Below are 21,820 nucleotides of genomic sequence, written 5' to 3'. Positions count from 1 at the left end.
CATCCATCCATCCATCTATCCATCTATCTATCTATCTAATCAATCTATATTGCTAACTAATTTATGAAATTATGAAATGGGGCAGGCATGCCTAGTTCTTTGAGAACTCTAGGAAAAGACCGTGATGGCAACAGGAAGTGAGGCTGTAATTACACTTCAATAAGGCACAGAGGGTGCTGGGGTGAACAGGAACAGAAAATACAGGGGAAAAAATGTCTGTGCTGTGGGACAGGGGAGGGGGGATACAGAGTCATGGTGGAGTGGGAATGAGGGGCAAGTTGGCAGACAGTGATGGGGAAAGGGAAGAGATAGAATTTCACTCACATGACCATCAATTGGAGCTGTGGGCACTGGGCAACATGGACCGAGATGGATTAAGAGGGCTGGGGGAAGGGGGACTTTAAAGCTTTATTTTTATAGTACCTCTGTGGGGTAACAGACTATTATCTGTGCTGCCTTCACATCCTCTCCAAGTTGTCAGTGACATTCGGTGTTCAGCTGCTCTTACTGGATATCTCCAGCTTATCGAAGGTCTACAGAGCATAGGACCAGATGCCCCTGGCAGCAAGGGCTAAGAGGCTTCCCTGATCCTGCATTGATTACCAGAATGTGATTTTGATTAATATCTGATGCAATTTGTAAAGTATGCTCCTTTGACTTTTGGGACAGTCTGGGTGGCAACTTCTAGGTCTCCCTATGCAATCTTACTTCTGGCTATTGCTCCTTTATACTGGCCACTTATGAACTTCCTAAACTGACTAGAAGGGGGTGGGTGGGGTGATCAGGGGGACCAGAACAAGATACAATTTTAAGACATCCTCACCCATCCATCCATTTATGTCTGCCTAATTACCTATTATTTGTCTTCATCTGACTATCATTTATGTTTAGATCTATTTTTTCTGCCTATCCACCTATTTATCTTTCTATCTCTCTACATTCCAAGTGATGAGCACATCACAGAGTAAGCTCTCAGTAAATGTTTTCATGAATTTATTCATTCATTCAGGTTCAAAGGAAATACCCTGATCTTGAGCGTTCTCTCTCTTTCCCCTAGTTTTCCTTGTGCTGCACTTACCTGGGTACACATTATGTCCTCTCAATGCAATATAAGCTTCTTGAGTATTACCTTTGTACCCTGAGCCCTTGGCACAGTGCCTGGTACAGAGCAGACATCTTATAAATGCTTGTCAAATTGAATTGGACATCATAGAACTAGGCACTGCAGGTAGAGCCCAGACTCCAGCCTGTGTTCCACAAGGTTCTCACCCATCCCTCAAAGGGATCCTGGTCTGAGCAAAACATATAGTTTTCTCCTGAGAGGAACACTTGTTAATTTTTGACAGTTGCTCCCAAGCCACGTACAACTAGTGAGGCCACATATGTTCCACTTGGGAGCACTCGGATATCTGCCACATTTCTGAATTACCTCAAGCTTTCTCACAGCCTCACCTCTCCATCACTGCTAGTTAGGTTTGGAGTTTAAGCTAATTAATATATAAACTGTATAAATTAATGCCAAACAACAAAAACAGAGCAGGGGGATGGCTGATGAAGTTCCAACAGTGGAAATTAACACAACCCTAAGAGGCCACTGGACTCTCTAATTTCAATGACTTGTCTTGGTCTCTGATGAAACACATTTTCCTCTTCTCAGTTGAAAAGTAGGGGCCTCCAGGAGGGAAATGGTATCAGATGCAACCACCAGGCCAGTCAATTTTTCTTCCATGTTTTTCTTTGTTTCCAGGGAGGGATCTGTTGGTGGTTGCTGGTGAGGAGGGAAGTATCAGAAGATACCTTCAGCAAAAAGTAAAAAAAAAAGAAGGAATCAATATTTTTTTTAATTAGGTCTGGGATTCTGAGGTCAGGTTATAATAATGTTTGCTAAGAGACACTCTTCCAACCCTTAAAGCAACTTGCCAATTTTAAACCTAACTTCAATCATTTGGGTCCAAAGAAAGCTCTTGTGAGAGACCCTGAAGTTTCTACTTGAACAAAGAAATTAGCCAGCCAGATAAATGGATCTGGGTTTAATTTTAAAGTCTAAAAAAGAATTCTCAGATGATAGCTTTTCAATGTGGAGACTCCCACAGATGATGCTGACAGAAGCCAACCATGCTTGCCCTACTCATATGACATTTATTTGTTTGTCTGTTTTTAATAATATTTTATTTTTCCCCACTTACATATAAAACAAGTTTTAACATTCTTTTTTTAATTTTGAGTTCCAAATTCTCTCCCTCCATCCTGCTCTTCTCCCCTCTTCACCATTAGATGGCAAGCAATTTGATATGGGTGTCATATGACATTTGTCTACATGTATCCAGTACACTCCAGAAAGTCCCACCAACAGCCTGGGGCTCATGCTCACCTTCCCTGACATTACTAGGGTGTCAGAATTTTCATTGTTTCTTCTTTGTAACCTATTAAAATAAAAATGTATTTAAATGTAAAATGAATCTTAGGAAGTGTGGTTCCCCAAAGGGTCCCCCTCAGAGAGCATCTCCTTCAAATGCTCACTTTCCAGAAGAGGAAGCTGAGCCTCTAAGAGGGGAGTGATGTGTGGAGGCTCACACAGCTGGTAAGTGGCAATCCAATTCCATTCCTTCAATTCCCAGGTCCTTGGGCTAATGCTCCAGTGGTCTTTCCACCATGATGTATTTTTATGATGTCCATTTGCCAATATGGTATGGAAGTCAGAGAGAGTGAAAGTGGGATCATAGGATCTGAGGCTTAAATGGGAAGGGAAGTTCAACCCTCTCACCCATTTTACAAATAAGGAAACTGAGGCCCAGAAAGGAGAAGTCCCTTGCCCAAGATTGCCCTGCCACTGGAAATTCAGGCCTCCAGAACCCCAGTGCGTGAGCTGTTTTAAGCATACATATTTACCTGGGCTCCATCACACTGCTGAAAGAAAGAATTCAAGCTACAAAGTACCAGTTTCAGCTGTGGGTGTTAAGAACTCATTTAGGGGGAGGCTAGGTAGCACAGCAAGTAAGAGCACCGGCTCCAGTGTTGAGAAGACCTGGAGATCGAATCCCGGGCTCAGACACTTAGCACCTACCCAGAAACACCTGGCCGTGTAACCTTGAGCAAGTTACTTAACCCCAATTGCTTAGGGGCGGCCAGGTGGCTCAGTGAGTAAGAGTATCAGCTCCAGCGTCGGGATGACCTGGATCAAATCTGGGCTCAGATACTCAGCACCACATCCAGAAATAATAACTGGCCGTGTAACCTTGAGCAAGTTACTTAACCCCAATTGCTTTAAAAAAAAAAAAAAAAGAACTCATTTAGGTGACAGAGTGAGGATGCAGCCATACTTTTCAGACTCGGGAATCTGTTCCTGGTCTTCACTGATCACCGGCTTGTGGCCTTGGGGCTAAAAAACCAGTTCTACCGTGTTAAGAGAAGCTTTGCTACTTATGGGCAAATGGAGTGGTAAGCTCTCTGGACTCCCACGAAGCAGCTTAGAATATGCATGTTAATTGTCTTCCCTTCGAGGATCAGAGAGTTTGCCGCACCCATCTTGGAGCCCAGTAGATGCAGAGACCTTCCACAATTTGGTGGGGGGTGGGGTGGAGAGGGTCCCATTGTTCTTTGCCTCTAAACTCCTTTGTATGTCTGTGTCTCAGTCCAATGCAGAGTCTCCCAATGACCACAGCCCCATGAAAAGGCTGCATGAATGTACGGGCTCTTCTTTTGGAAACTGAGGGTGTTCTCTGACCAGCCTTTGCTCTCTTTCTTCTGTCCACTACTCAGTAATGCCGACCTTCCTTCTCCAGGCCAAGGCCTAGGCCATGAACAATAAATCCCTGCTGGTAGAGGACGGAAGGACTTTTCAGACTCCTCCAGGGGCACTCCAGCTACAAACGTTAAGCCGGTGAATATGCTGGTGCTGGTGGGCAGATGAATAAACAGAAATGTGGCCATGGAGAGAAGGCTAGCTTAGAGTCTGACTTTCCACATCTGACACCTGCTGTCTGTGGGACCCCAGGCCAAAGGTTCTATTTCTCAAGGAGCTGTCCAACACTTAGCACGGTGCTTAATATAATGAGTGCTTACTGACTGATTGATTGACTGACTGACCCTCTGAGATCAAAAACCACAGAAAAGCGGAAGAGTTGATATTCGAGCAAAAAGCACACTGAATGTCAAGGCAAAGGACCTGGACTCTAGGGCCCACTCTGTCACTCACTGCACACCTGCCTTCTGTGCTTCTAGGGGCCTCATTTCTTTTAAAGGGAGGGGGTCAATCTTCTGAGTCACATGACTGATACTGCTGTAGCCTGGACACTTTCTCTGACCCTCATCCCCTCTCAGGCCTCTCCAAAACAGAAATGCTGTGCAAGAGACCTTTGAAGCCCTCCACAATTTGGCTGCCATATGCCTTTCTTGCCCCATTTACCTTTGTCTTAAATTCTATTGTTCAGACAAATTGTATTCAATGATGCAGCTTCTGCAACCACATATTCCAACCAGTCATTCCCCATGACTGGAGGAAGCAGCCATCTCACTCTGTCAGAATTTTCACCTTTCTTCTGGGCCACCTCCCGCAGGAAGCCTTCTCAGATTCCCACAGAGGCCAGCGCTCCCCGTGCCTCAATTCTCTTCCCAAGGCTCATAGAACAGGGACACATTTGTCACTCCACTGACAGTGATAACCTAGTGAAATGTAAGCCTCAAGAGGACGGGCATTGTTGAGGTTCATCTCTGAATCCCTAGTACCAAGGGCAGCACTTGGCTGCCCGGCCCATTGCAGGCTCTGGATTTCAATGCCTGGTCAAATATTCCTAGAGGACTTTGGTCCTCTCCTTTGTCCCCATAACGCTTCTTTTGGTAGATATTTTCGTCTCCTCTTCCACGAGGCTATTGTGAAGAAATTTCTGGTAAATTGGAAAGGGCTCCCTTGTATTTAACTTCTTGTCTGTCTCAGATACTTCTGAGTTGTGTAATCCCTGGCAAACCGCTTATCTTCTGTTTACCTCAGTTTCCTCATCTATAAAATGGAGATGGAATAATAGCACCAAATGAGGTAATATTTGTAAACCGCTTAGCACAGTGTTTGGCAAATAATAGGCATGATGCAAATATTAGCTGTCACTATTATTAATGAGAATTTTATATTTTGTTGACTATATTTACCTATGTACCCATTATCTCCCCCAATCAATGTAAGCTCTGGAGAGTGCGAATTGTTTTTCTCTTTATACCTGTATTCTCAGCACCTAGCCAAGTTCCTGCCACACAGTAGGCACTCAAGAAACACTGCTCCTGCTTCAGAGACGGGGAGCAGGTGTTGCTTCTGCTGTTAGCATTATTCATTTCATCTCATAGTAGATAGAGGTCGGTCGGATGGAAATGGTCCAGGGGCAAGTCACATTCTGACTTTTTTGTATTTAATATTCAACGAACTATCAAGTGGGTACAATACTTTAGTGTTCGATGAATGATTTATCATTCAGGTGGATGCAATCACTTTAATGTTCCACAAGCTATTATTCAGGTGGATACCATTTTTTTTGTAATTAAATAAGAGTATTGGGAAGGAAGTTAGCTTCTGGAGATTCCCTGAAGGCACCTTTGGGACAGCTCCCAAGGCTCACAGACCTGGGGAGAAGGAGGGGACCAGTGCATGACAAATGCACCTCATCTTGTTTTCTTCTGCTTTAACAAATGTTATCTCTTAATTGTTGTCCTCAAGTGTTTTATGGGTCAGCACCATGTCCAGGTGATTGTCAAAAACAGTCTATCTGGGACAGTGATGGTGCCTCGTGACAATGCAACACTTTATCTGTTGAATTCTCTTTTTATTTATATTTTTTGGAGGGCAGAGGAAGGCAAGACAATTGGGGTTAAGTGACTTGCCCAAGGTCACACAGCTAGTTAAGTGTCAAGTGTCTGAGGCCAAATTTGAACTCAGGTCTTCCTGACTCTAGGGTGGTGCTCTATTCACTTTGTCACATAGCTGCCCCAATCCATTGAATTCTCAAGGATATTTAGGGAGTTGGACTGCCCATTTGGGAGTGGTCACCAGTTGGTTTGTGAAGGATGAGTTCTGGATATAGAGTTCTGGTCACTAAAGTCAGTCTTCTCAGATGTTCAATCGAAGCTGATTTTTTTTTTCCACTTGTAATAATAAATTGCAATTTCTCCCATTTCCTTGCAAAATCTGCATCTGTCAATACATCCAAAGTCCCTAACATTGACCCTTCTGTGGGTCACAGTATAAATAAGCTGGTCCTACATTGCTATCATAAATGACTCTGTTTCTGTCAACAAACAAACCCATATGACAACCACTTGTCAGATGCTTCTGTGTTGACATATTATTATCTTCATGACTCTGGTTGTTATTACATGTGGGAACTCCCTTCACCAACGCAGACTGCCACTCACCCATGACTCCATATTTAGAGGGCTGCCTGAGGCTCAAGTGACTTGCCCATAGTCACACAGCTGGTGAATGTGAGAGATAGGACTCAAATCTAGGTCTCCCTTCCTCTGAGTCCAGCTCTCACATGTCTGCCTCACATGATAGGCCCTTCATCAGTGTTTGTCCCATCAAAATGTCTAAGTCCTAGAATTTCTCATCTTGGGAAGGTCAGTCTCTTCTTAGCCAAACTCAAATGGCCAGCAGGTAGCATCACTGGTGGGTGACCAGAGTGAGAAGCTTGTTTAGATAATCCAGGAGGCTTTGTGAATGTTTCTCTCTATTTTGTCATTCGTTCACCTGTTTGCTAAGCTCCTACTATGTGCCAGGCTTCATGCTTAGCAGTGAGAAGATGGAGACAAAATAAAAGAAGCCTGCCCCCAAGCCTGCCCATGCTGTCTTCCTCCTGCTGGGCTTCTTCCTTCCTGGGTCTCTTGGCTGCAGAGGACAGTGACAATCACCTCTAGTAGCTGTATACCTTCCTGTCCTCACCCACAGCCCCCCCCCCCAAGATGACTGTAACCAGGAGGGAATGAAGACATACTGTGGTTTCAAGGACAGAGCTTGCTGTTTCCTGTGCTGATGATGATGTTGCTTCTGGACACAATCGTCTTCCTTCTGTGTTTAGTCTGGTCCTTCATTCTGTCCAGGTGGAGTTGTGGAAAGCAGGCTGGTCGGCAAAGCAGGGTCCCGGGGCTTTGGGTGGTCTTGGCAGGGCCATACAGACTAAATGTCAGGATTCAGGGCTGCCGGGCCCTGGGAGACCACCTCGTTCTACCTTCCCTCTCCAGTTACAAAGGAAGAAATTCAGGACCAGGGAGGGAAGTGATTTCAAAGTTGGCAAGAAGTTATACCTGGGGTGGGTTGACTTGAGCTTTGTGCCAGAGTGCTGAGATTTGGAGAGTGCTCATAGTACTTGTAGATATAACCAAGCTTGTCACTGGGTAACAAGAAAAGTTGGTTTCAGTAGGAAGCCTGCTTCCTCTCAGATACTGAGCTTCAGTGCCTTCCTAACCTAAGTGCATCTTGCTCAGGTCCCTGGCAGCTGCTTCCCATTGCCCCAGGGACCCTTGTGTCCCAAGGGCTGGGATCTCTCTCCTGGATCTCCCACCCCCTAATCTGAACTGGATTTGTCCTGTATGCATTGTGAGGCACACATCCCCAGGTAGAAGTATGGCCAATTAGGACTTCAGTCCTACCCCACATTCTTCAGCTCCAAATCCAGGACTCCTCCCCCTGTGTCATTCAGAGACTCCTGTCCATCCAGCACAACACCATTTATGAAGAATGTCACAGCCAGGGACTCTATGAAGTGGCCACTGGTAGCATATATCTCTTTAGTTGAAGTGAATGCCCATTTTGCAGTTGCAGAGACTAAGAGCTCAGAGAAAAGTGAGGCAGGATTCCAGCCTGGGTCTCTTGACTCTGAGTTCAGCCCTCTTTTCTCTGCACTCAGTTTCCTCCTTCTGTAAAATGAAGGAGCCAGGTGGCTGATCTCTCAGGCCCCTTTGGGTCTTGACCCTCGAAGCCTGTGCTCCCCTATGTAGCTTCAGAAGAAGTTCCTCGATGGGGCTGATGGTTTGAGATGGCAGCTGGTGGGGAGAGTCAATGGCCATCTGGGTAAGAGGAGGTGTTTACACCAGCTGGGGACCAGAGGTCAGAGATTAGGTGCCACTGGGCTAGCATCCCCTCATCCAGGCAAAGCCACTCATCCAGTCCAGCCCAACAAACATTCATTAAGGGCCTGCTAGGTCAAGCCCTAGAGGTGCAAAGACAAAAATAGAATGGTCCCTGGCCAGTGGTGATCGTGATCTCAGACAAAGGTAAAGCAGATTTAATCAAAAGAGAAAAGAGGAAAACTCCATTGTGTGTCAGCCATATTCATCAACATTGCTTTGGACTATTTAAAATGACTAGACAGCATAAGGCTGGATTATTGCTGTGGTGTAGGAAATGACAAGTGGGCAGACTTGGAAAAATACGGAAAGATTTGGACTTATGAAGGAAGAGGTTATCTACCTTCAACTATAGAACAGTCTTACACAGATGCACATAAATATACTTATCTGTATATGAGTATGATAATAGATATCTAAGTATGGGTATATGTAAGGAAGTATGGGTATGTAAAGGTAGATTACATGTACATGTGTGTATACATACCCACACACACACATGTCCCAGTGTAATTGTAGCCTTCTGGGGGGTGGGGGGAAGAGGGAGAGGGGAGAACTAAGTAACAAGTGCCCAAAAGAGAACAAAAGAAAACTCACAATGTGACCAGCTCTGAACACAATGTGTAGCATTTATTACAGAGGCTTTCTTGAAATGGAAATCCATTGCTGTGTATTTTGAATCCTCTCTTCCATTCTGCTTGCATGTGGCATTGATTTTTTCCTTTTCTTATTTTATATATGAGTTTCAAAGTTTATAATATGCTTTTTTTCTTTCCTTCTTGTGTATCAAAGTTTTAGTATTTGAGTCTAAATTGGTTTTTTTAATTTTTAAAAAAGATCAGTCCCTGCTCTCAAGGAGAAAAGGCGGGGAAAATACATTACACAATGTATCCCACATCTTCTGGGTGGGATACATTATGTAAACAGGAGAGTGAACACGGAATAACACAAGGTAATTTTCAGAAGGAGAAATTGGGGGTTCAAGAAGATGGGGAGATCAGGGAAGGCTTCATGTAGGAGGTGACCAGAGCTGGGCATGAAGGAAGCAGGATCCTGAGGCTAAGGTGAGGACGAATGGTGCTGCAGACATGACAGAGATCACCTGTGTGAAGAACAGAGAAGGGGTGGATGGGGAGTCCCGGGAAGTGACTGAAAAGGCAGGTGGGAGCAAGATGGTGAGGGCTCTAAACGCCAGGCTCAGGACCTCCTCCTCCCCCTTCCTCTCCTCTTTTCCCTCCTCCTTTTCCTCCTCTTCTTCATCCCCTTCATCCTCCTCTTACTTTTCTTTGCTCCTTTGGAGACCCCGCCAAACTTGCAGTGGTTACAGTTGGAACTCGGGGGGAGGAGAACCTTCTGGATGACCTGGTCCAACAACCTCATTTTCCAGCGGAGGGAACCAGACAGCCAGAGATGGGCAATGCTCCCCAAGACCCCCTAGGGGCTACATTGCAGAGGCAAGATTCAAACCCAGCTCTTTGGACTCGTTTCATGGATGCTTTTGTCATTACACCAGACCTTCTCCTACTCTAAACAGCTGCATCCATAATGCTCCCTGAGCAGGAGACAAAACAGAGGAGGCTGGTCCTCCCTTCTGGGCATCTATCCAGCCTGTGAAGCTCATCCTCCCTTCTTCCTTTCTTGGAAAGATCGTCAAGCTCCAACCTGTCCTTCACCCCAGGCAACAAAACAGGAAATGTCTCATTTCTGAACACAAGCAGGAGGAAGCAATTGTAAATTTCTATCTTCATCCCACCCCTACTACCACTGTCATCTGATGTATATTTGCCAAGGGGCAAAAATATCTACCTAAGTGACCCTGGGAAAGTCCTTTAACCCAAGATGGTCCTCACTTCCCTTATCTATAAGATGGCATGTGGGGTGGCACTGACTAAGTGGCTTTTGAGGTTCTTTCCAGAAAAAATTCATGGTCTTCTGATCCATGCTTCATCTGGCTGAAGACTCTCAGGTATTTATTCAACAAATATTTATTAACTGCCTACTATGGGTCCTCCATAGAAATTCATTAGTACCTACTACAAGCTAGGCATTTTTAGACCTGAAATTAAATGAAACTGTCCCTGCCTTTGAGAATTTTATCACCATCAATTTACAACATTTGGGAAACAATACCTGTCCAGTTGGCTTATGACTCATAAACCTAGGTTCTTCCAGTGTAGCAACTCCTTCCACCTAGGCAGAACAAAACCCAGCTGTGGTTTAGCAGCTTAATCTTAGGCAGTTGCCCAAGGCCCCAAGTAGCTAAATGACCCTTAAAGCTAGTAAGTAACACAATCAAGATGTTAACATCAATCCTCTTGACTCAGAGCCCTGGCGGCCCTAGCTACTAGGAAACACTGCCTTTGCAATGGTGTAATTGATATATAACCCCCTGGTGGAGGGGAACTACTGGGCTTGGAACTGGGAAGATTCGAGTTCAAATCCAGCCTCAGATAATTAGGAGCTCTGCCACCCTGGGCAAATGACTTAACATAATAATAGCACCTCCATCACAGGATTGCTAGAGAATCAAATGAGATCAGGAATGCAAAGAGCTTCGCAAACATTAAAGTCAATGCCAGCTGCATTGGGGCTTGTTATGATTATTAGGAGGTTTTCCAACAATGGGGAATCCGCCTCAACATCAGAAGATGTTCAAACCCTGCTTCCGACATGACCTGGCAGTCCCAGGCCACTCTCTACAACTGCCAGCTGCAAAGAAGGCGCCCTCCTGCCTGGGGAGAAAGACTTGATGAAAAATCACTGATCCAGGACTGGCACCTGCAACTTCTTCACAGTCCCCTGGCTGCTTCCTTGGGGAGCAAAGAGAATGTGTCTTATCAGTGGTGCTCCTAGAACTCAGTGAAGACAACCTGGGTCCAAATCTGCCCCAGCTGCTTACTACCTGCCTGGGCCTCAGTTTCCTCATCTGTTAAATGAGGAGGGTAATCTCTGTGAGCTCTAAGGTCCCTTCTAGACCTAGGGCTATGGCTCTAGGGTCTTCCATCCCTTCAGATATGGAGGACAGCCACCATGTTTCCCCAGAATCCTTTCTTCTTCAAGCTAAACATTCCCCATTCCTTCCATTCATCTTCTTATTTTTCATCCTTGGGCTCTTTTCTCATGTCTCCATTCCCACAAGTCATGAGCTTTGAATATTGAGTCATGGGCCCCCCCAAAAGTGTCAAGATTAATGTAACCATGACCATGCCTTGGGTATGCCTCCTTTTGTATCAAAAGTGTTGACTGGCCCCTCTCCTCCTTTAGCCATACACCAAGATGGCAACCTCTCTCCTAACTCTTCTGCTTAGACAGCTCTCGGGCCTCACACCTGTCAGAGGAGTCCACTGGGTTCAGGCTACTCCCGGCTCTATGCACCAAAGCTCCCCCTGAGAAAGACTCTTCCATTCCTGTCTCCCTCTATCAGGATTCTCCTTGGGAATTTCTGGAAACTGAAGAATACGTGGCTCGATATGGCTCTTGTCCAGTCTGGGCTGACTATCGACTAAACCACGAAGGTGGTATCCCACCACAGTGAACCCATAAGACATGCATTCAAGGGAACAAAGCTGCTGGGAGCCCTTGCGCTGTCTGCCATGATCGGAAGCTCCATGTGGACTTTAGAAATGTGAAGCTCTTGGAACAGCTCTCTCTTTGTGCTCACACAGGTGTCATCTTCCACTCCCCATACACAGGTGTCTGTATGAAGCATCATGAGAAGCTAACAGAGGTTATCCTGAAGGCCAGAGACCATGGTTCTCTCAGTTGCCACATCCCACTGGTACAGCCACAGGATGCTGATTTCAGCAACTCCCATGGAGCTGTGGGCTGTGCCCCAGGGGCTCCTGTCCCAGCTGCAGGTACCTCCTGGTATCCATGGTACAATTGGCAGCAGCCACCTGAGAGAGAGCTGGCCCATCTTTGAAGGATATATCGAGGCCACCTTTAGGAAGAGAGTGGACCCGCACCAGAAATGATGCCCATACTTACATCTTAAACTAATGTTCTTCCTGAGGAAAAGGAATCTACAAGTGTCCACCAGAAAGGAAGTGGTGGATATACTCTGTGGTGCTCCAGAGCTTAAAGATGGATGTTAGAAAGTCCTGATGCCTAAATTGAACTGATTCTTATCCCTACCCTTTTTAGAAATGGGTAGGATAATGGCAAGCTCTGACCTAGAGGAGAAGATAAAATGAAGCATTGTCTGAATAAATGTCTTTGGTCGACTTCACTTCCTGCTGCTTCCCCCACCCCATATTTTTAAGTTGCAGGGGTAGGGGGTGCCTAACTTGTCAAATCAACCCTTTATAATAAAAATTCTTTTATTAAAACAAAAAAGTGTTGACTGGACCATTCCTCGGATTCTCCAAAGAACAAGTCTCAGAAATTCCCAAATCTGATTACAATCAGCACTAATTTATGCCAGCAAACTGAATTTCATAAAGCAACTGGGTATGGATTTCTCTTTTCTGAGTCATGTTCCTTCCCCAAAAGGCCAAGTTGTGACCCCCAAAAGAGGAGCTGAGTTGTGCTGAGTGAGGTGTGGGAAGGGAGAGGTTGGTTCAGCCTCAAGTGGGCCATGTTATCAGGTAGTAAAGGAAGAATGTGTGAGAGGATCCCCAAACCTCAATGATGAGGGCTAAGTGAGCAACACAGGTATTCAGTGGAACAGCCTGGATGTGAAAGGGTCCCATCCATCCAAGGGCTTTGGGGCCCTGCTCCAGGGGCAGCTTCAACTGCCTTGCCTCAGTGTAGATTTAGTGGGATGTCTGGGAGGGAAGATGGAGGACTGCCCAGGCCCCAGGGTCATCCCCTCTCCCACAGACTTCCTCTGGCCTACTGTTTTATTCATCCCCAAACACTGAGCTGGTGACCTTTCCATAGAGTGGGACCCTCTAAAAAGTAGAGGTGCTGATAAGCACAAATTGAGATGATTATAAACAGTGGAGAGAAGAGTTAATCACCTCTGAGGAAGGAAACTGACCCGCTGAAGGGCATCCAGATGGTGGGGAGGACTGGCCACATGGAAGCTTTACCTGGCAAAGAAAATACAGAGGAGACAGGGTTGTCCTCTTCTGATAACTCATAGGATTGTAGATTGAGAGATACAGTTTTAAAAAATGTATATATGAGGAAACTGAGGCCCAGAGAGAATAGAGGTTATGTAACTTACCAAAGGTCACAAAGGCAGTGAGTCCCCAAGGTATAATTTAAACCCATCAAACCCAACCCTCTTTCCATTTGTACATTGGATGCTGCCTCTAGCAATCTCATTTGTCTAGCCCCTTTTCTGAGGTCCAGTCTCTGCCCACTGAGGAGAAGATGCAGGCAGGTAGATATCGGCCCTCTAGAAGGAAGGATCAGCCACCAGAACTGCTGAGGAAAGCAGCCCAAAATGGCAGATGTGGACTGGGTAACTAGTGAGTTCTCTGAAGGGGATGAAAAGGGTGAGTAAGCCCTTTTTTATTTTTTTAACATTCTTTAAAAAAATCAAGTTCCAAATGTTCTTCCTTCCTCCTCTACCCACTGGGAAGGCAAGTAATACGATACTATTATGCATTGTGAAGTCACACAAACATCTTTCCATATCAGAAATGGAATAGGCAAGCCTTCCTTCCAAAGGAGACCCTTCTTGGGTGCACTTAGAGTTGGACTGTTCTTTAGCCCCATACAGCTGGGACTTTCTCTAGCTCTTTATAGGATCAGAAAATGGCCCGTACTTAACTTTCCTGTCTTGAATCAGAGAGAACAATGAGAATGAGCCTTAGGTTTGGGGTTTCCCTGGATTCTCTACCTAACCAATGATGTTAGATTAATATCTAGTTGACTGGGTAAAAGGATGGAGATCTAAAGCAGAGGGAGGATGCGGACTAGCTTTGAGAATAAAACCGGAACCAAGGCTCTCAGCTAAGAACAATCAGAGAATGCAGGAATCATAAATCCCAAGGGGGAAGAGGCTGTGGACTCCAACACTTTATCACATAAAGGAGGGAGCTTGAAGCTCGGAGAAGGAAAGTGATTTCCCTAAGGTCCCATGATGAGTACGCAGAATCACAGGCTTAGGGCTGGAAGGCCCAGAGATGAGAAGTCAGTAGTCCAAGCCTCTCATTTCACAGATGAGGAAACTCACACAGGCTGTAGAAGGGATGACAGAGAGAGACCATGGAGCCCAGCCTCCTCATCCAACAGATGGAGAAATGGAGGCCCAGGCAGCTCAAGTCACTTGCCTGGGCACAGCTTCCCTAGCACCAGAATGACAGCTGGAGCTGTCCACTGTAAGAGGATTTAGAGACTTTTCATGTCTGCTACACCTTCCTCTTTCCTTAATTATTCAAAACCACAGTTTGCTCCCTGTAGAGACTAGAAGAAAAGCCCTTTATGAGCCTCAAGAAGGGCTGCCTCAGAGGCAGCAGGAAAGAAGAAAGAAGGGGAAATTATGCCCTTCCTGTGGGGCGGAACCATGGGGACCCCAGCTGACATTTCCACATCACTCTGAGGACTGCAAAGAGCTTTATACACACCCTTCCATCTGATTCTGCCAATAGCCCGGACAGAGGGTGCTCTGAGTATACCCATTTTCACAGATGAAGAAGCCGCATCTTGGCGACTTACCCAGCATCCCACAGATAATGCCTGGCAAGAGCTTCAAGCCCAGGTCTGCCTGGTTCTGGGAGCAGAGCTCCATCTGGCTCTGCTATGGACTGAGGCAATGTAGGAGACAAAGCCCCCCCCCAGACCAGGCCTTCCCTCCCTCCCTCTTTCCCTCCCTCCCTTCCTTCCTCTCTTCCTCTCTTCCTTCCTCCCTCCCTTCCTTCCTTCCTCCCTTCCTTCCTCCCTCCCCTCCCTCCCTCTCTCCCTCCCTCCTTTCTTCCTTCCTTCTTTCCTCCCCTCTTTTCCTCTCTTCCTCCCCTCCTTTCCTCCCTCCCTCTCTCCCTCCTTCCTTCCTTCCTTCCTTCCTTCCTTCCTTCCTTCCTTCCTTCCTTCCTTCCTTCCTTCCTTCCTTCCTTCCTTCCTTCCTTCCTTCCTTCCTTCTTTCCTTCCTCACCAAGAAGGCCAGGGAGAAGATCTGGGGCTGCTCTGAGAGACAAAAAAAAATCAGCCCCATGGAACATCTCAAAGAGCTGGCTGGGGACAATATGGTAGTTTCCACTGAAGAAAAGAACACAAGATTTGTTTGGCCCTTGAGACCTGGGCCCTTAACTCAGATTGGCAGCTGAGACTCAGCAGAGACAGGAAGGAGGAGGCTCAAAGCAGAACTGTCCATCAGAGAAATAATGGTGCTGGCCTTTATTGCTGTGAAGAAGGGGCCCAGTGCTGATGTGTGCACACACACCCTCTTTGATTCAGGTTTCTTTTTCTCTATGTCCTTTGCTTTCTGGGATGTGGCAGGAGTTAAAGTGACTTTAATTGATGGTCCATGATCACACATAAGTCGTTCTATTTCTTGAATCAAACACAGGGGAGTGTGCAGGATCAGAGAGTACTGGTCTATCAGACTAGGCTGGGCTCTGGGCTGACCCTTGACAGAAGAGTAATGTACCTGGTGCAGAGAGGATGCTGAGGCTGGGCGTTCGTGTGCTGGACCATCTCCCACCCTCCTTCTGAGTCCCAGCTCACAGACTCATCTAGAGGTTACCTCAGAAGGCACCCATCTAGTCCCACCCACTCATTTTACCTTTGAAGAAACTGACACCCAGAGAAACTGACTTGCTCAAGGTCTGCCCCCTGCAAGGCAGGTCCTACAGGTGTTCTCAGCCCATTTCAGAGATGAGGGAACTGAGGCACAGAGGAGTTCAGTTGCCTAAAGTGACATAAACAGTTAGTGGCAGAAGTGGGACCTGCAATTAGGTCTGATTTAAACATTAATTTAGTTAAATTAATTTTAGGGGCTATCGACTTGGTCTCTGGCATCATCCAGAAAAGCTCTGAAAACAACAGCCTCCCATTCTCCAGTGGCCTTATTTCAGTAGGAAACCTCCGGAAGTCCGCAAAGGGGGCTCCTGAAGCCCAGGAGACGGACAGCTTCTAGGTTCCCTGACCTCTGGGCATCTCTCCTTGTAGGTTAGCATGGGGCGCCCCCTTCTGGCGATGGGGTGCTGCGCAACCCCCTCGATAACACAAAGCTGGGAGGGACACTCGAGGAGCAGGGAGGGTCCCCTTGTAAAGTCCCAGTGGTCCTAGCAGTGGGAGGAAGACCTCTGTGACAACCAAATGATGAGGGTGTTTGCAGGTAAAGAAAGGAGGAGCAGAGAATTAGAGCTAGGTAAGGCTTTAAACAACGTCCACTTCACACGGAGGAAAACTCATGGTCTTTCTCAAAGGAAACCAGAGCAAGAGTCCAGTTCTTGAAGGACTGGAAGAGTGAGGCCGACAGCCAGGCTGGCCCTCGGCTGCCTCCCCACAGGCCGTTTGTTCAGGCTCCCAGGCTCCACCACACATCCCAAGGTCATGGTGGCTAAGGCTACCTGCTCAGATCTGGAGAATCTCCAAGAACTGTTCTGTGTGTAGACCTCCCTCTCTGTCCAGCCAAGCCTCACAGCCCATCTACACCGTGGCGGAGGTCCGGCGGGGACACAGAAGTGAAGTCCCTCGGACCACGCTCATAGGAACGGGAGGGGGCATGCTCTGTGCCTGCATGGCCCTGGAAGGAGCCGTGGACAGTGTGTGGCCTTGTGTCAGTGCCATGCCCTCCCATCAGTAAATCAGGAGGATGGTGCCAGCTGTGAGGGCCAAATGCAGGCTGGGAAGCATTGAGGATAGGGCATGGCACCTAGAATCAGGAAGAACAAGGTTCAAAGCCTGCCTTCGGACTCATGAGCTGCCTGATTACAGCTAAGTCACCGTCTCTGGGCCACAGCGCTGTCCTCTGCAAAGCTGAAGGTGCTTCACTATTGAATGGGACGTTCCTTCGAAGCTTCACCCTCTCACTAAAAATAGCCATCTTCCGGAAAGCACTTTTGCTACTGTCCTTCAGTGTTGTTTTCATTGTGTCTGACTCTCTGTGATCCGATCTGAGGTTTTCTTGGCAAAGCTACTTGAGTGGTTGGCCATTTCCTTCTCCAGTTCATTTCACAGATGAGGAAACTGAGGCAAAGAGGGTTAAAGACCTGCCCAGGGTCACACAGCTAGCAAGTGTCTGAGGTTGGATTTGAACTCAGGAAGATGAGTCTTCCTGATGCCAGGCTGACACTCTACCCACTGCGCCACCCAGCTGCCCAGGAAGCACTCTACAATTCCCCAAAGCACCTCACAATGCATGGTCTCATGGACGCCTCTCAATGTCCCTATGAAGCCGGTATTCCAGGCCTTAAGATACCTGCTTGACAGTTGCAATAACTGAGATTTAAAGGACCTAAGTCACTGCTAAGCACCGAGCCCCAAGGGGGGATGCCGAGGCAGGTGTTTCCTGCTTCCCAGCCCCGCCTTCCTTCCACCGAAGCTGCGCAGCGGCTGCTCTGCTCTGCGTGGGCCCTCGAGATCATCTGTCTTCCTTGACGTTTTGGTGGAACGCCTGTGGCTCACAGGAGGCAGCCGGCCAGAGCAGGGGCAGCAATGCGGGAGCGGCCTCTGCAGGAGGAGCCGGCCTCCCAGCCCTGGGGAGCAGGATGGGTGAAGGCGCGGCCGCTAGGGCCTGCCCTGGAATCAGCTGGGCTCAGCGGGCACCTAAGCTCTGAGCGGACAGAAGCTTCGAGCCCTCCGTCTAACCCGGTAGGCAGCGTCACACGGAGGCAAATGCAAGGCAGTAATTACACAGTAAATAAGAAGGATCATCGGGGAGGGAAGAGAAGGCGAGGCTGGGCCGCTGGCGCTTGGAAGAGGGCTAGGGGGCGCAGGGCGAGGAGGCCGGCGCGAGCCCCCAACGATCTCGCATAACGGGACCCGAACAGTGTCAGTGACGGGAATACTTGGAAGATGAAAATGAGGACAAGAAAGAGAAAGGAGATGAAAGGGCCGTGTCTGACGCGGCCCCATCACTTCTCCCGTCTCCAGCGGGGTCTCATTTGCAATGAGAAATTATCTAGCAACTTTTAAAAATCAGAGAATGACGTTTCAAGGCAAACTGGAGGACATTGGCGGGAATCAGACCAGCTCAGAGCACACCGAAGGAGGCCTCACACCGGCACGGCAACAGAAATCTGTTTATTTAATTGGATAAACTCACCAGGTTTTCCCAATGCCAACAAAATAGCGCAGAAACAGAAACAAATGCCAAGACAGAATCAAACGCTGCACAATTGTGAGGGCCACACTCTTCTGGAGAAAGGATTAGGAAATGAGCCTGCTTCCTGGCCTGGGGGAGGTGGGGCACTATGGGTGTGGAATTCGGCATGCTCTCCCAGCCACGGTTGGTATAGGTTTGTTGGCTTCTCTGTTACAAGAGAAGGCTCATTGCATTCTGGGGCAGAGGTGGAGACAGAAGTATATCTGGGATTGATTGAGGGTTTGCTTTTTAACTTCAATAAAATTTTATTCCAAAAACATTTACCAGTTCAGTATAGTCCAGTAAACATTTATTTAGCACCCTCCCAGGAGCATGTGGGGGGGGGGGGAGTGTCTACTTAATGCCCACTGCCGATACGTGCTCATTTTTATGGATACTATCTCATTCAGTCCTTACAACCACCTTGATGGTTGCCGTCATTCTCCCCTCTTTACAGTTGAGGAAACCAAGGCAAACAGAGGCTAAGTGACTTGCCCAGGATCACACAGCTAATAGGCATCTGGGGCTGAATCTGAATTCAAACTTTCCTGACTCCAGGCCCAGCACTCTCTCTATTGTGCCACTTAGTTTCCCCAGTGAAAGAACCCTTGCCCTCAGGAAGTTTATCCTCTACTAACTGGACAAAACATGGAAACAGAGAAGTAGATGTGCAATAATTCAAAGAGGGAAAGTCCTGATTTAGGTGGATTGAGGAAGGTTCCCTGTAGAGGGTGGCCTTGAAGGAGGCCTGGAATTCTCAGAGGCAGAGGGGCCGACCAGCTGGAGCCCAACAGGGGAAGGTTTAAATGCCAAACTGAAGACTTGGTGTTTGAGCCCAGAGGCAACGCCCCTGAAAGTTCCTTTTACACTGAATTTGCTGATGCCTTCCATTTTTCCATCGTGTAGATTTCCCACTCTATTCCTTCCCATGCTCAGTCACATGTACACTAGGTGTGCTCTGCAGTTTATAGAACACTTTACATACAGCATCTTCCAGGCTCCTTACCACAACCCTGGGAAGTGGACAGTTGGAGTATATTACTCCCATTTCAAATATGTATAAGGTGGGGCCCAGAGAGGTTAAATGGTTTACCCAGAGTTAAATAGTTACTAAAATAAAAATTAAATAGTTAATAGGGTTTGAGGGACTCTCTCCTTTCTTCTAGTCAGAGCAAGTTGGGAGCCAAGAGATAAGCCAAGTTACAGGAGCCCAGATTTAGGACTGGAAGGAACCTTAAAGACCATCTACCAGGGGCAGGTAGGAGGCGCAGTGAATCAAGCACTGGCCCTGGAGTCAGGAAGACCTGAGTTCAAATGTGACCTCAGACACTTAATATTTACTAGCCACGTGACTTTGGACAAGTCACTTAACCCCAATTGCCCTCCAAAAAGCAAAAAACAAAAACAAAAACCATATACCTTAGGTGGAGAACCTTCAGCCTCCAGGCCACATGTGGCCTTCTAGGTCCTCAAGTGTGGTCCGTGGACTGAGTCCAAGTTTTACAGACCAAATCCTTTTATTAAGGGATTTTGTTTTATGAAGTTTGGGTGCAATCAAAAGTCCACCTTCGAGGCCTTGAAGGCCACAGGTTCCCCACCCCTGATTTTTGGTCAAACTCCTCATTAGACAGATGAGAAAACAAGGGTCTAAGGAAGTGAAATGAGCTTTCCTGATCAATGCTTATTGATTGAATATTTAAATTTCCAAAGTCTCATAGTTCATTTGACCCCAAAGCTAGTCGGTTGTTACTTCTGATTACCAGGTGGTCTTTTAATCAAAGGCAAAGTTCTCGAGCAGAAAAAAAAAAATCCTGAGGCCAATTCACTTCCCACAAATGATGAAAGCCTCTGAGATCTTTTATGGCAAGAAAGAGGGAGGAGACCCTTCTTCTAGTCTCTGCAATGAGCTCTCCTGCTCCCAGCAACACCAATCTAATCTGCTCCTGATTCCTCCAAACTGGAAGCGGCCGTGGGCCACCACCCCATAGCAGTGGGTCCCTTTTGCCCTTCTAAGGGAAAGCATCTCACTGGTTCTTGAAGCCCAATTTGTTGAGATGGTGGCAATGCTCTACCTTCACCAGGTCAGAAATATGGAATCTATGTGTAGCCTCCCAAGAGAGACATCCCTACCCCCAATCCCTTCCTTTCCTCATTCCCCTTCCACAAGCAGTGAGAAAGGGGAAGGATTTGGGGAAGCATCTAGATAGATGGCTTATTATTTATGAGGACCTGTATCCATAAAGAAGCAAGCAATATTTAGGACCAATCTATCCATTAATCAATGAATATTAATCAAGCCCCTGCTAAGTACCCTCACACTGTACTAGGTGCTATGAATACAAAGACCAAAGTGAACAGTTCCTGCTTTCAGGAAGTTTACATTCTAGTAGGGGAAAAATCGTGTGGATATATATGTGTATTCAGAATATAAATCAATCAACAAGCATTTATTAGGCACCACCCCATTTCAGGCACTGTCCTACATTCTGGGAAGACAGGGACAGAAGCTGTAACCTCTGCCCTGGAGAAACTTTCATCAGCCCACACCTACAGGTCACCCCCCACACAATCCCAATAGGGCAGTGATGCAATCCACGCAGCCCAAGAACTCACCCTCTTTTGCCTTTCCTGTTACCCTATGAACTCTTAGGGTGTCTGAAGTTTATTCCAAGCCCCGACTTCTTCACAGGAACCAGCCAGGGTGCTCTCAGTCTGTATGTGGGCAGCTGATTTTTTAAACCTATGCGTAAGACTTTATATTTATAGTCATTAAATGCCATTAGATTACATTCACTCAATACTTAACCAATCAAGGTCCTTGGGAATCCTAATTCTATTATTAAACATGCTGGCCACTCCTCCCAGCCTTGTGTCATCTGCAGATTTAAGAAGCATGACATCTCTTTCTTCCAGGTCACCAATATAAGTGTTAAAGAACCTCCAGCCAAACCCAGACTCCTGGGTCGCTCTTCCTAGGCTGGTGTCTTGAACTCACTGAAAGCACCTAGCAATCCTCGACTTATCTTGTCACTTAATTTACCTTTCAATTCCCCATTTTGAGTCTTCCCTTCTTCTCACTCAGACATCTTCCAGGGGAGCAATTCTTGTGGAGATGCAGCCTGTGGATCATCTCTCCTGGTGTGGCAGCCTACCCACTCCAGCAGCCACAGCTCCTGAAGACTCAGAAAACAGAAAGCTCCAGCCACCAAAGTCCTTGGCCCTGCCAAAAGGCCCGTCAGAAACTGCTGATATTTTATTAGAGGAAATGCCATAAAGGAAGAGGTCTGACCTTCCACTTGGCTGCTGCCCCCTAAAGGACCATAAGGACTTTCCCTTTGATGGGCAGCTGAAATCCTTTGTATATGGAGTCTTCCCTTATTGGAATGTGAACTTCTCCAGAGACTGTTTGTATTTTTAGTTAAAGGGCCTAGCATATTCCCTGGCATATAGTAAGTGTTTAATAAATTAATAAAAAAGAAATTGTTTCTTTCTTTTTCTTTCTTTCTTTTTCTTTCT

General features: G+C 46.8%; 2 long non-coding RNA genes and 1 pseudogene across 2 annotated transcripts; 2 read left to right on the top strand and 1 right to left on the bottom strand.

Moving 5' to 3' along the window:
* Nucleotides 1-8,718: 8,718 nt before the first annotated feature.
* On the bottom strand, nt 8,719-21,034 carry LOC138172066 (uncharacterized). The gene is made up of 3 exons (XR_011171041.1): nt 20,918-21,034; nt 13,068-13,139; nt 8,719-9,208 (listed from the first exon to the last, which is right to left on the bottom strand). It is a non-coding gene; the product is annotated as an uncharacterized lncRNA (long non-coding RNA).
* Nucleotides 11,383-12,192, top strand: LOC138172065 (small ribosomal subunit protein mS40 pseudogene; annotated as a pseudogene).
* LOC138172067 (uncharacterized) lies at nt 17,572-21,784 on the top strand. Its single transcript, XR_011171042.1, has 2 exons — nt 17,572-17,856; nt 21,387-21,784. It is a non-coding gene; the product is annotated as an uncharacterized lncRNA (long non-coding RNA).
* The last annotated feature ends 36 nt before the right edge of the window (nt 21,785-21,820 follow it).

The sequence above is a fragment of the Petaurus breviceps genome, unplaced genomic scaffold (assembly GCF_028583685.1).
Source record: "Petaurus breviceps papuanus isolate PSGF00001 unplaced genomic scaffold, PetGlider_PUasm1.0 490, whole genome shotgun sequence".
In the NCBI taxonomy this organism is placed as follows: Eukaryota; Metazoa; Chordata; class Mammalia; order Diprotodontia; family Petauridae; genus Petaurus; species Petaurus breviceps.
The sequence above is the reverse complement of the archived record's forward strand: the minus strand, read 5'-3'. Positions and strand labels throughout refer to the sequence as shown.